We start from the raw sequence: 16692 nt of genomic DNA, 5'->3' as shown, positions 1-16692 counted from the left end.
ATAGAATCATAGGATCATAGAATATACTGTATTGGAACAGGATCATCGAGTCAAACTCTTAGCCCTGCAGAGACCATCCCCAAGAATCGCCATGTGCCTGAGAGCATTGTCCAAACACTTCTTGAACTCTGTCAGGCTTGGTGCTGTGACCACTTCCCTGAGGAACCTGTTCCAGTGCCCAACCACCCTCTGGGTGATGAACCTTTTCCTGATATCCAACCTAAACTTCCATTCACACAACTTCAGGCCATTCCCTCGAGTCCTGTCACTGGTTGCCACAGAGAAGAGATCAGTGCCTGCCCCTCCTCTTCCCCTCATGAGGATGTTGAAGACTGCAATGAGGTCTCCCCTCAGTCTCCTTTTCTCCTGGCTGAAGAAACGAAGTGACCTCAGCTCCTCCTCATACGGCTTCCCCTCCAGACCCATCACCATCCTCGTGGCCCTCCTTTGGACACTCTGTAATAGCTTAATGTCTTTTTACATTGCGGTCCCCCAAACTGCCACAATATTCAAGGTGAGGCCACCCCAGTGCAAAGCAGAGCGAGGCAATCCCCTCCCTCGACCAGCTTTGCCTGGTGCTGCTTTGCCTGATGCCCCCCCGGACATGGTTGGCCCTCCTGGCTGCCAGGGCACTGCTGACTCATATTCAACTTGCCATTGACCAGGACTACCAGGTCCCTTTCTGTGGTGCTGCTCTCCAGCCTCTCATTCCCCAGCCTATACACACAACCAGGGTTGCCCTATCTCAGGTGCAACCCTTGTTAAACTTCATATGGTTGGTGATTGCCCAGCCCTCTAATTTATGAAGATCTCTCTGCAGGGCCTCTCTGCCCTCAAGGGATTCAACAGCTGCTCCCAATTTGGTTTTGTTGGCAAACTTCGTATTCCTTCGAATCCTGAGTTCAGGTCATTAATGAAGATGTTGAAGAGCACTGGGCCGAGGATGGAGCCCTGTGGAACCCCATTAGTGACCTTGCACCATCCTGATGTCACCCCATTCATTGTAACTCTTTGTGCCTGACACATGAGCCAGTTGCTCACCCATCATGTAACATGGTTATCCAGCTGTGTGCTGGACATTTTGTCCAGAGGGATGAGAGACACATCCTTTGTGTGATACTGTGTCTGTGAGAGACCCAGTATCACACAAAGTACAAACATATTACATCTACAGGCTTCCCTTGATGGATCAGTCTATTTGCAATGCTCTTGAGGAGACAGTAAATGTAGAGGTAAATCCATGACTGCTTGCTGGCTCATGTATGGCAGGGTAGGACAAGGAACAGCCTGCCAAAGGGAGCGTCCAGCTCCCTCTCTTTATCTTTCTTTTTTTTTCCTCCTCCTCACAGATTCATAATGTGGTATCCAAAGTCCATGAGCACCATCCTGTGGCTGCAGCTAGTCAGAGTACTGTGAGAACAGTAAAAGGTCCTGAGGATCCCAGTGGTGGGTAAATAGATTCTCTAACTCTTTGTAGCCTTCAAATGACTTTATACTTTAATTTTTAATCCCCTGTTTGCATCAGAATTGAAATTAATATTTTAAGTTTATGCAAAGTGTGTGCTTTCAAGAGTAAGATGGCTGATTTTATTAATATCGGTTTATTTTCCTGATTTACAATGCTACTTTTACACTATTTGATCACTTTTAGAGTTAATGATGCTTATTACTGTTGAGTTTACTCAGCTTTCTCTGGAAGACACCTTTAACCTCTTTATGTAATTCCAGGGAAGAGCTCATGTTGTTCACAAGTTCAAGGTAAAAGTTAAAATGTAAAGCTTCCTTGAAAGAGTTTGTATAAGGTGTGCATCTGGAAATAGAGCAAGATCAAAATATGCTTAATATTAATGTACAAATGATTTACCACTGTTTCCTTCTTGTGTTCCATTAAAAAAAAAAAAAGACAAAAAACCCACCACACTGATTTTTAAGAGTAAATTTACTGAATATGAATTGGCCTCATGAATTTGCCTTCCACTATTTTGAGTCAGACAAGCCTTAGTGATTTCAAAAGAACAAGAACAATTTACAGCCACCACATTTTAAAAGTATTCACATCAGCAAGATACGGACCATCCTTTGCTTGGCTAGTATAGATTCCACAAAATTTCTATAAATAGGATTACATGGCAATGATATTGAAAATACAGCTGGGAACAATTCCACTAATCCAACACAAGAACAGAATTAGTGCAGGCTCGTGACCACAAAGTGAGCTGGCTGAATATGTAATGATGTGATTGAACCAAGTAATGGACCACCGACAGCAATACTTGTGCAAACTAAACAGAAACCAAAATAATAGATGATTTTGGTGAGTGTGGGGCAGAATCGCACTGTAATTATCAATCTTTATCTTTTTTTAAAATATCTTCTGCTTTTTAGGATATACTTAGAATATTTCTCTGACTTTTTTGATATACTAATGAATGCAATATATACCATTTTTCACAAGACTTGGGAAATGAGAATATCAAGTTTGGGGGATATTTGCAAATGGCAAATAATTAAAAACTAATCGCATCTTTTATTCTTTTATTAAAATTATGTGTTTAAAGCTGACTAGCATTTTTAACTCCTAAACTAAAATATCTTACAAAGAGATGTACACTTTTAAATTCCCTTTCTCCCCCAGCATCCAAAAACTCTAGTCACATTCAAAGATTTGAATCACTCAAACTAGTCCCTAGGCAAAACAATTCATAGATTTTTTAATTATTTTTTTTTTACTATTAAAAAACCTAAAGAACACAAGAACAGAGGTAATACTTGAGATGATGTATAGCTGTCTTTTACATTTTGTAAATTTTATTAAGTATAATGGATCATACAATGCTTCTTGAAAAGTGGTTTGCCAAGATTAGTCTGTCGACACTTGCAGTAATTAGGTGATCTATGAAGTCATGCACTGAGAGAGCAGAGAAGGACTTAAAACTGTATTCTGCCCAAATTAAAAATAGAGAAAAAATATCTTAATTGTGATCCACCTTCACTAACATATTAGTCATGCATGTTTACTTTTTAATTTTTCTCTTTGTTAGTTAAGACAATTTCATAATTATTTTGTGATATAAATATGCATTGAAATGACTTCTGAAAATGGTAGCTATTTTTTGTGAAATATTTTTTTCTAGTGGCTTTCTTTGTGCTACAACTATTTCTCTGATATCAACCCCACAAATGTGACTTTTTACATCTCTGTTTTTAGGCAGGACTGTCAGAGTAGTCCAGCTTTGCTTCGTTATTGGTTGACATGTCAGATGAGTCATTTTCATTTCCTTGATACTTTTTGGATTTCAGTGCTGTCAGCACTTTAGTGAGCTGCTAGGTTTATTCATCTGAAGCTTATTACACATAATGAGGTAAGTGAAAGGTATGCATAAGAAACCAGATTGATGCCATGACCACTGAAGTGTAACTGTTCATGTTTAGGGTTGGTCTTGCTCCTCCAAACGTGCAGGAAAGAGAGCAAAACTGCGCAAAGGGAGCACAGGGAGATGGAAAAAAAACCAAATGTTACTCAGTCATGTATTTTTCTGTTTTCTTCTCAGTAGGAGGGTTGGTTCCAGAGGGTAATGGGAAGGATGACAAGCTTAGTGTTTCATAAATTTAGTTTTTCATTCTGCAGTCAAACTAGATCTCTTCAGATTTGTGAGGTGGGATTGATCTATGCCAAGTTTATACTTCATCATCCGAGCTAGTTTCTGAGCCCTTGTCTGGCCAGTGGAACAACCGTGGCTGTATGAGCCTGGCAACATGGCCAGGAGCTACTTTCCTCCTTCTTAGCCTCTGACATGTGCAGCTTATCCAGATCCATTTAGGGGAGGGAGTCCAGTCACATGTTAAAATCTGTGAGCAGAGGGGAGGCTGAGTTCAGCTTGCTGAGAAACTGAAGATGCTAATTCCTGCACCCACAGCCTCCTCAGAGCTGAGCACCAGAGAAGTGATGCTATCCTCTCTGATGTGCCTATATGCTTACAGGGCAGGAGCCCCTCCTACCTCACTGGACAGGGAGGGCTCGTGTGTGCTCTTTCTCCCTCAGGATGCAAGGACAAGGAATTTCCTGGTCTGTTTCTGGGCAATGTTCTGGATCCACGAGCATTAAGCGGGATCGCAGAATCTCTGGAAGGCGCCTCTGGAGAACATCTAATCCAGCCCCACTCTGTTCAAGGAGGGTCAGTTAGAGCAGGTTGACCAGGGCTATGTCAAGTTGAGTTACAAGTATCTCCAAGAATGGAGACTCCACAGCCTCTCTGGGTGACCTACTCCAATATTTGACCACTTTCACAATGAAGAAGAAAAAAAAAAAAACAAAACACAAATGTTTTCTTGCACTCAGATGGAATTTAATGTGCTTCAATTTGTATCTGTTGCCTTTCACCCCGTTGCTTGGTACAAGGAGAAGAGTCTGGCTCTCTTTCATTCCCTCCTATCAGTTATTTATTTATCCATATGGATAAGATCTCCCTGAGCCTTCTCTTTATGAGAGATGCTCCAAGCCCTTAACCATCTTCATAGTCTTTCACTGGACTCACTTGAGTACTTGACCCAGCATCCAAATGCAGTCTTGCCAAGACTGAGTAGAGGGGAAAGAACACCTCTCTCAGCCTTCTGTCAGTGCTCTTCCCTGTGCAGGCCATGAGGCTGTTTGCCTTCTTTGCTGCAAGGGCACATTCCTGGCTCATCAGCAGCTGTGTCCACCACCCCAGGGCCTTTTCTGCAAAGTCAGTCAGCCACCAGTGTGTACTAGTGTCTGAGGTTATTCCTCCCTAAGGGCAGGAGCTTGCAAATCCTTTTGCTGATTTTCATGATGTTCCTATTTTGCTATTTCTCCTGCTGAGTGTGCTCCAAATGGTATCAGAACCTTCTTATGCATCAGACACTCCTCCCGGGTTTTTTACTATCTGCAAACTGGTTCAAGGTGCATTCTCCACCATTGACCAGTCCAGTAATGAAGAGTCAAAAACAGTATTGGGGCCAGTATCAACCCCCTGGGTACATCTCCAGTGACTGACCTCCAGTTGGACTTCATGCTGCTGATCACAACCCCTTGAGCCCAGAAATTCAGCCGGTTTTCAATTCACGTCACTGTCCACTTATTTAGCCCGTGCCTCATCAGTGTGTCTGTGAGTAAGTTATGGGGAAAAGCATTACTAAAGATTGCAGTCAAAGTGCAAAATTTGTGATCACTGCTCCCATTTGCTCCCAGGCTACATGCTGAGACTTCATCGACCGTCTTGAGAGAGCGCCGAATCTGGTGGGCAGGTCCTGGGACACTGCCAGCATGGAGGTAGGGTGCCCTGAGTAAAGAAGAAAGACTAGACTTTGTGATGTTTGGATGTACCAGCACCTGGAAATAGGTAGGTACAAATACAACATTTGCCTGGCAAAAGCTCTCTCTGGAGTATGCTGCACCGCAGAATAAGTTGCAACCCACCAATGGTACAGTGTAACACAGAGAGGGAAGGATTCCCCCATTTTTTACTGAATAAACAAAAAAGCTACACATTCTGGCTGGCTGTGCAAGAAGTAATTTTCTTTGGAATGAGATCTTGGCTGAAATGAATATTTAAACCCAGTAAGTGCTGGAAGCTATACCATGGTGGTCTCTGTAATAAATACCGTGAGTAACGAATGCAAAAGGTGTCTGGAACAAGGAAGAATTCTTTTCCAAATAGCACATATCTTAAGCTATTACCTAAAAGAAGCAGAGTTTCTTGTCCATTTCCTACTGAGCTTCTGCTCTGAGCTCCTACCCTACACACCCTTGAATGCTGTAATTACACATCTCTGGTCTGCCTCGAACTACTTTAAGAACTTTTCTAGTACACGTTTGACATGAGGAACAAGATTGATTAAGTGCTGTTCAATGATCTGTCTTTCCATCTTGTAGATTACTGAAAAATTAAATTTTCCATTTTTCTAATATGCAATTTTTAGAAAAGCATGTCTATTCATTAGACTCTGAAAAATAATTAAGATTTGTCCTAGAACAATATCACATGACAACACACAGGATTTTTTATGCCACTGAATAGACACCCGAACAACTCTCTCCTTTCAGATAGTGCTTCATATTGCTCACAAATTTTATTCATCTAAACTGATTCCTTTGTTCAGTTTTAAGCAGCCTGGTTCTCTTTGCTGCTTTTGTTTTAAGGGATTTGAAGTGGATGATGAAAGTCAGAGGTGGGTACTTTGTTCCCCTACACATTTTCAAGTGTTACGATTGGAATTTTCAGGAATAGACTTAGTTTTCCAATATTTGTTTAAGCATATGTTAAACTTATAAAGTTAGCTTTCCAGGAATAAAATATTGAATTGACCTTAGTGGAAATTTTATTAAAGAGAAATGGTACTGTGATTTGCATTTGCCAAAGAAAAGGCAAAAAAAATTTTGTAAAAAGTTTTTGTAAAAAATCGTAGTCTGTGTTTCAGAGTAATAAAAATGTGAATAGAGAAAACCAAGAGAAATATTTCTATTTTTATTTGCTGCAATCAGCTTAATAAAATTACCCCCACTCAAATACTCACTGAAGAAACTGAGTATGCCTTCCATATTTATATTTCAGGGGCATTAACTGTCAGTACTTTTTCCAATACATATCAATATTAAAAATCAGTATACTGGAAATCTCACTTTGTCAGATATGAGGAGAAGAATTTACAGTAGTTAGAAACATTTTTTTTCAGCTGTGAAGCAATAACAGAGGGGGGCAGTCTTGGACAAACATCTCTTCTGTGTATTCGCAAACCTCTATCTTTTGAGCTTCTGAAGATCCAGATTCAAGTACTGTGTCTGCTGAAACACAGCCCTTTAGTCTACATTGTAAGAGTCAAGAAACTAATAGCTGTAAAGACCTGTATTACTCTGCTTCTGTGCAGAAGGGTTCCGCTCAGCCAAAGCCAGCTCATATGAAACTCCTCCATGGAGAAAAAGGTGCTGCCATGGGATGGACTGTGGTGCTGCTCAGGGTTACAGCTAAAGTCATAGAGTGGTACCTGCAGTGCAAGAGTATGTGTGACTGTCTTCAGTGAGCAGTCCCTACGACTCAGATTGTCATTTGATTTGCCAAGAATTGCTGTGATAAAGAGAGGAAGGGGCTGTTCTCATTCTGCCCTGCATCTGTTGCAGAATTAGCTTTGAGTTGCATGTGCACCCAGGAAGTGCTTGGACACTTCCCACTGAACATGATTTAAGCACCTTAAATATAAAGCAAAAAAATAACAGGAAATTACACAGGAGGAAAGCAAGTGTATAAACTAGCCTTAAACAAATAGCCAGCAGTAATTATGCTCCAAAGTGATTGATCTGATAACTTAAAGAATTATAGGGTATTGTGACAAAGAATGAGAAAGCGGAAAAAAGGAGAGGCAGTAGTTTACAACCACAAAAAGCAGATAACATCTCAAAAGCTTTTGGGTTAGCACTTTTTCTTTTTTTCTTTCCCTCACTCTCAACACTCAGATTCTGTATTTTATGCTATTGTTAAACTTTTTGCAGCATCTGAATCTTGCCCTGAACATCACCTCAATTATTTTTTTCACAAAACTCAGGTAAGAACAGGACATTTGGCAACACTCCATCCGTGAGTCCACCTCTTTTTAGTATTTGTTTATTAAACTGTAGTAACCGACTTCTCACCTCAGGCTTCTTGGCCTAGCACTGTAATCCCCATGTCATTGCTTTTTTGCGGTTTCCTTTATATTTTTTTTTTGTTTGGACCCTATTGTAATCTTTAATTTACTGGTGGCAACCTTCATGAATTCTAGTTTAAATGTCCTTGTAGTATTGGCACTGGCCACAGTAAAGTTCTTTGTCTTGCAGTGCACAGAAAAAAGTTTGTCTATGACTTGTTTAAATTAACACAGTGCTTAAGGTCAGACAGGTTACAAGGCTCTGACGAAAATAATGTCTTGTTTCTTACACAGTGTTTCTTACAACATAATCTTCAGAGATAATGATGGAATAGTACATGTTCTTCACTATCTTACAGAATCAAAATCTTGTTCTGTGGTTTGCAGTCTTGGAAGAATAGCCCAAACACCTACTTTAGACCACTGGGCATTTCACAATGTTGTTGTTGTTGTTAATAACAAAAATATTAGCTAATCATAAATCTATTATTGTTGTTATTGTCCAGCACTTGGACAGGAATTTCTTCTGTTTGGTCCATCAGCCAATCTGTCCCTTCAAATAGCAACATTTGACCTGGAGAATTAGTCCTTAGAATCTGGAAGCTCTGAATGCTTTTGCACTGAGAAGCGAGCATGTGAGTCCTTGTAGTAACAGACCGTATGTTCATACTGCTTTTGCATATGCTGTTTTGTTAGAGCTAATATTAGCCTGTGGAAGAGACTGAGTATACAAACAATTAGACAGCAGTTCAACTACATCAAGATGCATCACAATCCTATTTTATCTTATGCGATTCTTTTTTCCCAAAGCCAGCTGAAGGAATACCTTGCCTTCCTGTCTCCCATATAGCACAGGTAGCTCTCCATGGGGGAGTCAGACTATTCTGTGACTGATATTAATCTTTGGAAGGCTCCCCCTCTCATCTTCCCTGCACTCTGTCACTATTCAGGCTGCCAACCTGGAAAGTCTGGGAAGCTGAACAGGAGAGTGCAGTTTTGGACAATGAGCTTTCCTCAGTAAAATAATTCTGCATTGGACCTAAAATATGCAAACTGTAGGATCCTGCAATAGGGACTTGAATCTTTGCACTGATAAAAGCAACTTGGTTGGAGTTTCACTGTTTTCCATTAGAATCAAGAGCAAAATTCACTGGTGGGGAAAAGAGAGAATAGGATCAGCTTATTTCAAAGTGAGCTATAAGCATCTTGGAAATTCTGTAATCTTCTGGCTCAGCTCTCACACACAGGACCTCTCCTTGAGCAGTTTTCCACCAGGTGATGCAGAACCATCTAGATATCTGTCCATTAGCTGCTTCTGTACTGTATCAGAGAAAGAGGAACAGGCATTTTGTTACTGGCATCAGTTGTGAAGCATAAAGGTACATTCCCTAAAATCATGTTTCTGCCCTTCTTTACAGTCTGAAGTTCATTTTCTTTGCATTATATCTGCTGATATTTTTAAAGACTTCTGTAGTTACCGTCTGCACACTACAGAAAAAAGAAATAACTGGGAAAAAAATTAAGAACAGCTTTGTTTCTCCATTGTGTTACATTCTTACTACATTTTATCTTTAAAAAAAATCCGCCTATGGCCACTTGCCATGTTCAGAAAGTACTACATTCATAAGACAAGTAAGTTCAGAATGCTGTGTAGGTTCTGTTAATTTTCAAAAATTTTCCTCATGAAACTTATAAAATCTTTCATAGGATATAACATTTTCTCAGCAGAGTAACACTGTGATAATGCAATGCTGTGGCTTATTTCTGGGTTCACAGGTGAGAGCCTAGTGTGCCACACTGAAAGTGGCCCATTAAAACAAGTGCCTGACTTGGTGCTTTAGTGATGCTGAATCACTACCTCGTGTATCCGTGTGTATTGACACGAGGATAATCCACTCTGGGTTTTGTTGACTTTTTTTTCTAGAGCGATTTAGGGAACCATCTTAGTCCAATCTGTGCTTCTCACATTCAGTAGTATTTCTTTTTAAACCAAGGCTGCATTTGGTGGTCAAGTCCACTTCAGATTTACAAAATAACTTCCTAAATATGAGTTGTCTTATCTTTCTGCTGTTAAAATCAGCCTGCCAGTAAGAAGTCAGATTGTAATTTTGCTTCTAATCTTATAGTCAGGTGGCATTTTTGTACACTTAATGGAACTATTCCTGATTTTTGAGTGAGTAAATAAAACAGAAGCTCACCATAAATATTTATAGTCACTATTGTTATTTGCCTAACTGCATTCTCAAACAATTTTCAACACTATTTGTTAAACTGGTGTTAATTTTCTTCACTTGCTTAGTGAGTGTGTAAGATTTCTAGGACTTAATGACTAATGTCAGTAACAAAATTAGAATTATTAATGAAGGTGACATTAAACATCTGAACTCTTCATAATTTGCAATCTTTTTGCAAGAGTGAAACCCACATTTTACAATTGTCATAGTTCAAAAGATGTTAACGTGTCATATTTATTTACAAATTCCCACTTATATTATTGTACTGAAAATATTGTATGAGGTGTAGCAATACTCATGGTTTAGCTATGAAGTTATTCCTTTGAAAAGGCTTCCCGGTGCTTGCTTTTAGCGACAGGCAGGAATGTGCCGGACAAATCGAGCCCAGAACTGAACATGCTGCTGAGGGTGTTCTGTACAACTGCCTTCTCTACAAACCACAGGCTGTTCTTGTGGCTTTGCTTGGGTAAACATGGCTCTGGCTGCGCGGGGAGGTTGCGCAAGGCAGTGCGAGGTTTGGCCTCCACATCCTCCCACACCTTCCACAGCGCCCGGGGACCAGGGCCTGATCCAGCCCTCGGCAAGCTCAGCTGGCAGCCTGTGGAGCTTGGCACTGGGGCTTGCTGCAGAGGGAGCCTCTCACCAGGAGAGGCTGGGAGGAAGCAGAGCTTGGGGAGGAGCTTGAAGGGGACTGTGGAGCTGAGGAACTTGCGGGTTGACTGCACGTGTCCCCTGGCACACTGGTGACAAGAATCTGCCAAAACTGGACATACAAGGTTGCGAATAACAAATTTATGGCTACAGAAGATTCAAAATACATAAAGGGAAATATTTTTCTACAGCCATGGAGTCTGGGTTGCAGTCAATACAGGGGATTGCTGTCTTTTGTGTTGAAGGGGGTGTGCCTTGCTTCCCCTCTGAAGGGTTGTCCTGCAGGCTGCAAACTGTCCAAGGTCTCAGGAGACTGGGTTTCAGCTTTACTCCTCTGCAGGCTTCCATGATGGCCTTAAATATCCAGGTCATCCACATGGATTTTATGGTGGAGCTCATTTAGTGGCACTTGGAGAATGGTGGATTTTGGGAGTGGGGGACCCTGAACTGAAAAGCCATGAAGAACATGAACATGATGAACACCATAAGCCAGCTAATAAAGCTACAGTTACAGCACATTCGGTAACTGGTGGTGAAATCTTCAATGCCAGAGGCCCTCCAAACACCTGTGTGGGTTAACAGGTATTTTTAAATTAATTTATTTTTATGTCTGCACCTAAATTATTTATAAATTTCACTTTGAATTCCTTATTTGTTTTTGGACACTGCCTCTGCCCCTTCTGCTACAGGGAGTGAGCAGAAGCTCCCCTTGCACCAAGGGCTGAGATGTCAAACACTGAGATGGGACTGACTGTGGGGCAAGAAACATAGTAGGGAGAGCCATTACTGAAGTGTGTGGGCGGTATATAAATACCTCAAGACACCCAAGAGCTACAATACCTGTCATATTGCAACCAGTGCAATAAGACTCAGGTTTATGTGGAAATACTCAGCTGCTTCTGCCTCTGTTCTCATCTTCTGTGACTGCTGTAGCTGCTACTCCTTCTTATGATCCCATTTCCCTAATGGGAGCAGTTGCTGCCTTTCTGTGTCTCCTTGGGTAAAATTAATGCTTTTCAGGACAGCTTAAAAACAGTGACACCTAAAAAGCAGGAAACATGCAGAAAGTAATTATATATGATCATTTATATATGCAGATTAGAGCTCAGCTAACAAATGGCTCTGGTCCCCTTGACTGGCAATAGACAATTCAGAAACAAAGAGATCTTTGGGTGAGAGGCCACTTTGCGTCTTGACCAAAAGCACAAGAGGGAAGGAAAAAGAGACACATTTCTTGGGAGATTTAATATTGGACATCATCACAGTCAGTTCTGTGTGGTACAAGTGTGCAGCAATTACTCAGAGAACTCACTGGACAGCCAGGATGTTCTTTTCGATCAACAGTGCTAATTGAATATACTGCTGGGTCACTCCAAAAAATTACCAGCAGTGAGACAATTGAATTGGCTGAATTTAAGTGGTGGTTATTAGGGATGTCATTCAGGTGTTCATGCATAGGTGTCTAATGCAATTTGAAGTGTCCTACAGTATTTAAGACATCCTCTGGGACTTAGTCTTTAGATGTGATTTCGAGGAGTCATGGGCTTCCCTGAAGGTCCTCTCTTCTACATAAGAATGTCTCAAATGCCCTAAAAGCATCTTCGATGGCACTTGACATTTATGTGTATGCCACAGAACCAAGCCCCTGGTTTCTGAGCTCAGATTCTAATTAGATAAGTAGAAGTAGATGCCATCACCCTGCTGTGATGTTTTCTCAGACTATCTGAGTTCTGGGAAAAGAGCACTGCATTAACCCACGTTCCAAAGGTCATCTTTGCAATCAGAAGCCCATTGTTAGGAGTTAATCATGATAACTACTGGAAAAGGGTATCATCAAAGAGCCTTTAAAATGTGGACAATTTGGTCCCAATCATAAAGTTTTTATTCCTGTATTATATGACTTCCTGAAGCTTTGCACATTAGACAGCATTGTCTGGTTTTTGCAAAAGAAACAGTCATCAGTGAGAGTTAAGGTAAATGTTTTTTGTGCCTTCATCTTCCAAATTACAATTTCTGAACCAGAAGAGATGATTTTTTTTATTCTCTAAATATGTAGGAGGTAAGGTCAAGGGGATTTATATTTAAATGGTCTCTGGAATTGAATATGGATGCTGCTATAAGGAAGGTGAATCAATAACCCCCAGAAAATAATCTTTTAGGAGAATGAACAATAATACAATCATGTACAATGGATAATGAAACAAAATTTGAAAAGTGTAACACACATTTTATCATGAAAATCAAACATTAAAGAGAGTAACTCAGCACCGTTTTGTAAATGCATCTTTTAAACATGTTTTGTAATAGATGATTTGTCTGATGGAGTGTAATAGAAATTGAAATACTGAATTCTTTCATATTCAACAGGGTCTTGTTTATTCTGGCAAAACAAACTAAGCACACACACTTCCCAACTGTAGTAAAAAACAAAAGGGTGCAGTAAGTCATCTTTAAAAAGCAGTTGAGCTGAAAACACTTACAAAACAAAACAGGCAACAGGAAAATGTAACATTAAGATCTTAAATACGTTCATGTTTCTTCCTTTCCAAGTTAACCCATAAAAGCTAGTACATTCCACCTGCAATTTTTAAATGAGCTTTAAGAAAATCTTATCATGTTTTCAGAAAAGCTTTGCAGGCTGTTAGGGCACGTTGAGAACAGAAATTAAATGGATTCCTGATCCTGCAACATACTAAGCACTTCTTCTGAGTGTAATGTATTTCCCAGGCTTTGCTCAACATCACGCTTAATTAAACTTTTGCTAATAAACATGAAGAGCTTAGTTTAGCTCCATTGATGGACTCCATTGACAAAACAGTTGTTCAGTCAAACCTGCATTTGTATTTGTTTTTAGTTGATAAAATGTTTGCACGTATATATAATATTTTATAAATACAAGATATTAAAAAAGTTTTAATTACCTCATAAAGTAAATTAAAATCTTTTTCTTTAGAGGATGTGTTTCCTTTGAGAAGTTTGTTATATTTGAAACTGAGATATTTCACAAACAAATGTATATCTTTACTATGTTCTTATGTACTGTGTTCTATGCTGGAATGTTCTTAAATGCAAAAGCATTAATTACAACTTTGTTCTTATTGAGAAGACAGGGTTAAGAACGTAAATTGTAAATTTACTCATAAAATTACAACATATTTTTTCTTTCAGTGATGCTATTAAGAAACTTAACAGGACATTATGGGAATGTCCCATCTCTGGCAGTGTTCAAGACCAGGCTGGATGATGCACTGAGCAACCTGGTGTAGTGGAAGGTGTCACTGCCCACAGCACAGGTCCTGGTCGATGGCAAGTTGAATATGAGTCAGCAGTGCCCTGTCAGCCAGGAGGGCCAACCGTGTCCTAGGGTGCATCAGGCAAAGCATCACCAGCCGGTCGAGGGAGAGGATTGTCCCACTCTGCTCTGCACTGGGGCGGCCTCACCTTGAATTTTGTGGCAGTTTTGGGGGACCACAATGTAAAAAAGACATTAAGCTATTACAGAGCGTCCAAAGGAGGGAAATGAAGATGGTGAAGGGCCTTGAGGGGAAGCCGTATGAGGAGCAGCTGAGGGCACTTGGTCTGTTCAGCCTGGAGGAGACTGAGGGGAGACCTCATTGCAGTTACAACTTCCTTGTGAGGGGAAGACGAGGGGCAGACACTGATCTCTTCTCTGTGATGCCCAGTGACAGGATCTGAGGAAATGGCCTGAAGTTGTCAGGGCAGGTTTAGGTTGGATATTAGAAAGAGATTCTTTCCCCAGAGGGTGGCTGAGCACTGGAACAGGCTCCCCAGGGAAGTGGTCACAGCACCAAGCCTGACAGAGTTCAAGAAGCGTTTGAATGATACTCTCAGGGACATGATCCTGTGCAGGGCCAGGAGTAGGAGTCGGTGGGTCCCTTCCAACTCGGCATATTCTGTGATTCTGTAATTCTGTGATCTTTAAGGTCCCTCCCTTCCAACCCAAACTATTCTATGCTCTATGACAGAACCTTTCCACACTACACCCCATCACTTCACCTGCAGAATGGGTGCTCTTCTGGGGGCTACAATAATTTTGCTTCTACTTTAAAATCATTAACCAGAATTTTAATACAAGCTAACTTGTTTTTTTGGTTTTGCTTTTTTTTTTAAATAAAAGTTTGTACATACTATGTATTTTCCAGCTACCTAATAATAGGCATCATACTGAAGGTTTTGCTCAGGTAATATTTTCCCAGGGAGGCTCAGAAGAGGTTTTCCTGAGAACTGCAGGTAAGAACAAGTATTCCCTTTGTGTTTGGGTACAAACAGAAAAGTATGATTTCTGTTCATCACACATTCCACCAGAAACATAAGGAGGGGAAAGGAGCATTTCTTCAGGAGCATTTCTTAATTGTATAGATGGAGAAATTAATTGTTTTTCTGTTTAATAAAAGAAACTCTAAAACCTGAAGGGAAAGGCATAAAATGGAATTATTAAAGTCTCTAGTCATTTACAGTCAGCAGTGTAGACATGAGTTTATGTGGTTCTAACCCCAGCTATGTTTGGGAGGCTGTGCTCCAGGCCATATGTGATGGAGGGAAGTCTCTGGTAGCTTATCCAGAAGGTCAAAAGAAAACCCGCTCTTTGGAGGCCCCTCATCTTTTCTCTCATAATCTGAGAAAGTCCATGAAAGCTATGGCCCATACTGTGTTATGAATCATATGCAGGTTTGTTATTAATAGATGTGGTGGCATTTTTTATCTCACACGAATTTTATTCCATCATTATGATAACTTGGTCTTATTTTGTTCTCTTACGTCAAGGCTTTTTTTATTTGTGAGTTAACATTTGATAGTAAAGCAGCAGCCAGTTCACCTGTTTTCCTGAAATCTTAGACTTGATAAATAAGCACTGCTAATTTATGAAAAGCTAGTGATGGTCATCATAATAAAGAGACACTCAAAAACAGACTAGTAAAAATACAAAAAAAGCAGGGTCATCAAGGTCTTCCAGAACCAATTTTTGAGCTGGAAGCAGAAAGCGGGACCATTACTAACTATGGGGCAAAAGAAGTAGAAGAATGGGAAAGAAAATTAAATATATCTATAAATCACTGGTAAAGGCAAAACAACCTGGTGGGCACGGACTGTCCTTTAGACCAGTGTTTCCCAGTTTGGCCTGCTTGGGTGCATGCAGCAGGAGCAGCAGCAGGAGCAGTGGGAGCACTTCTCAGGAGAGGAGGCGTTCAGCTGCTCAGGCATGATGTAAAGGACTCTTTGAAGTGGTCAGTATACCAATAGCTATCTCTGTACCATGGTCTAGTGACCATCTTGTAGAACGTCTCTGGACCTAAGTGCCTTAGGAACAGAAGTGGGAAGTTGCACATAAAAAGAGAATTTTCCTCTGCAAATGAACTGCAAATTATGAAAAGAAATTATTATTATTTGACAAAGCCATAAAGAAACCAGCAGGCAACTGTTGTACTCCAAGTTCAGCAAGAGCTACTTTGACATAGGATACCTATGGGTAGGTGGCAGCATTTTTGTATAAGAGGCACTTCTTATACTTTTCTATAAGATTTATACTTTTGTATAAGATTTGCACTTCCTAGAGTACAATATCTGTTTCAAACATGTGCTCTTAAAGCTAAACATTTTATTTCAAGTGTGTGTTAATGAAATTTGAGTTTTGACAGTACTGGAAATTCACAGCTCCCATGGCCAATATGAGAATGGATACCTAACTGCAAAACAACAGCCATTTTTCTAGAGGACATTCAGTTTGACAGTTACAGCTATTCCCTTCTGAATATCTCTGTGTTTTCCTGAGGAACTGCAAGTACAAAGACTAAGTAACTAAGCATGAAACACTGCCTTTATAGTATAAATTAGTTGTATCACTGACTCCTGTGATATCCTTTGACATTCTTAAATTCCCTGTTACATTAATGGCTCCTATTAAAAATTAATGTATAAATATTTATTTATGTAGAAGTTTGTAGAAAAAGTTAATGGTTTAAAATCACTCAGCCTCTCTTGGACATTTTTATCTGCACTGTGTGTATACAAAGGGAATTATTGCATTGGGAGTTACTACTTCTGGTTTTATAAGTAACACATATAAGTGAAAAATGTAAGTCACATCACTCACCAGATAAAGAAAGACAAATTTAAAAAGGGTGGTTTATGGAAACCTTTAATGGCAGTT

This window comes from Pipra filicauda, unplaced genomic scaffold, assembly GCF_003945595.2.
Source record: "Pipra filicauda isolate LSUMZ 115617 unplaced genomic scaffold, ASM394559v2 scaffold25_size4600443_pilon, whole genome shotgun sequence".
Classification (NCBI taxonomy): Eukaryota; Metazoa; Chordata; class Aves; order Passeriformes; family Pipridae; genus Pipra; species Pipra filicauda.
The sequence above is the reverse complement of the archived record's forward strand: the minus strand, read 5'-3'. Positions refer to the sequence as shown.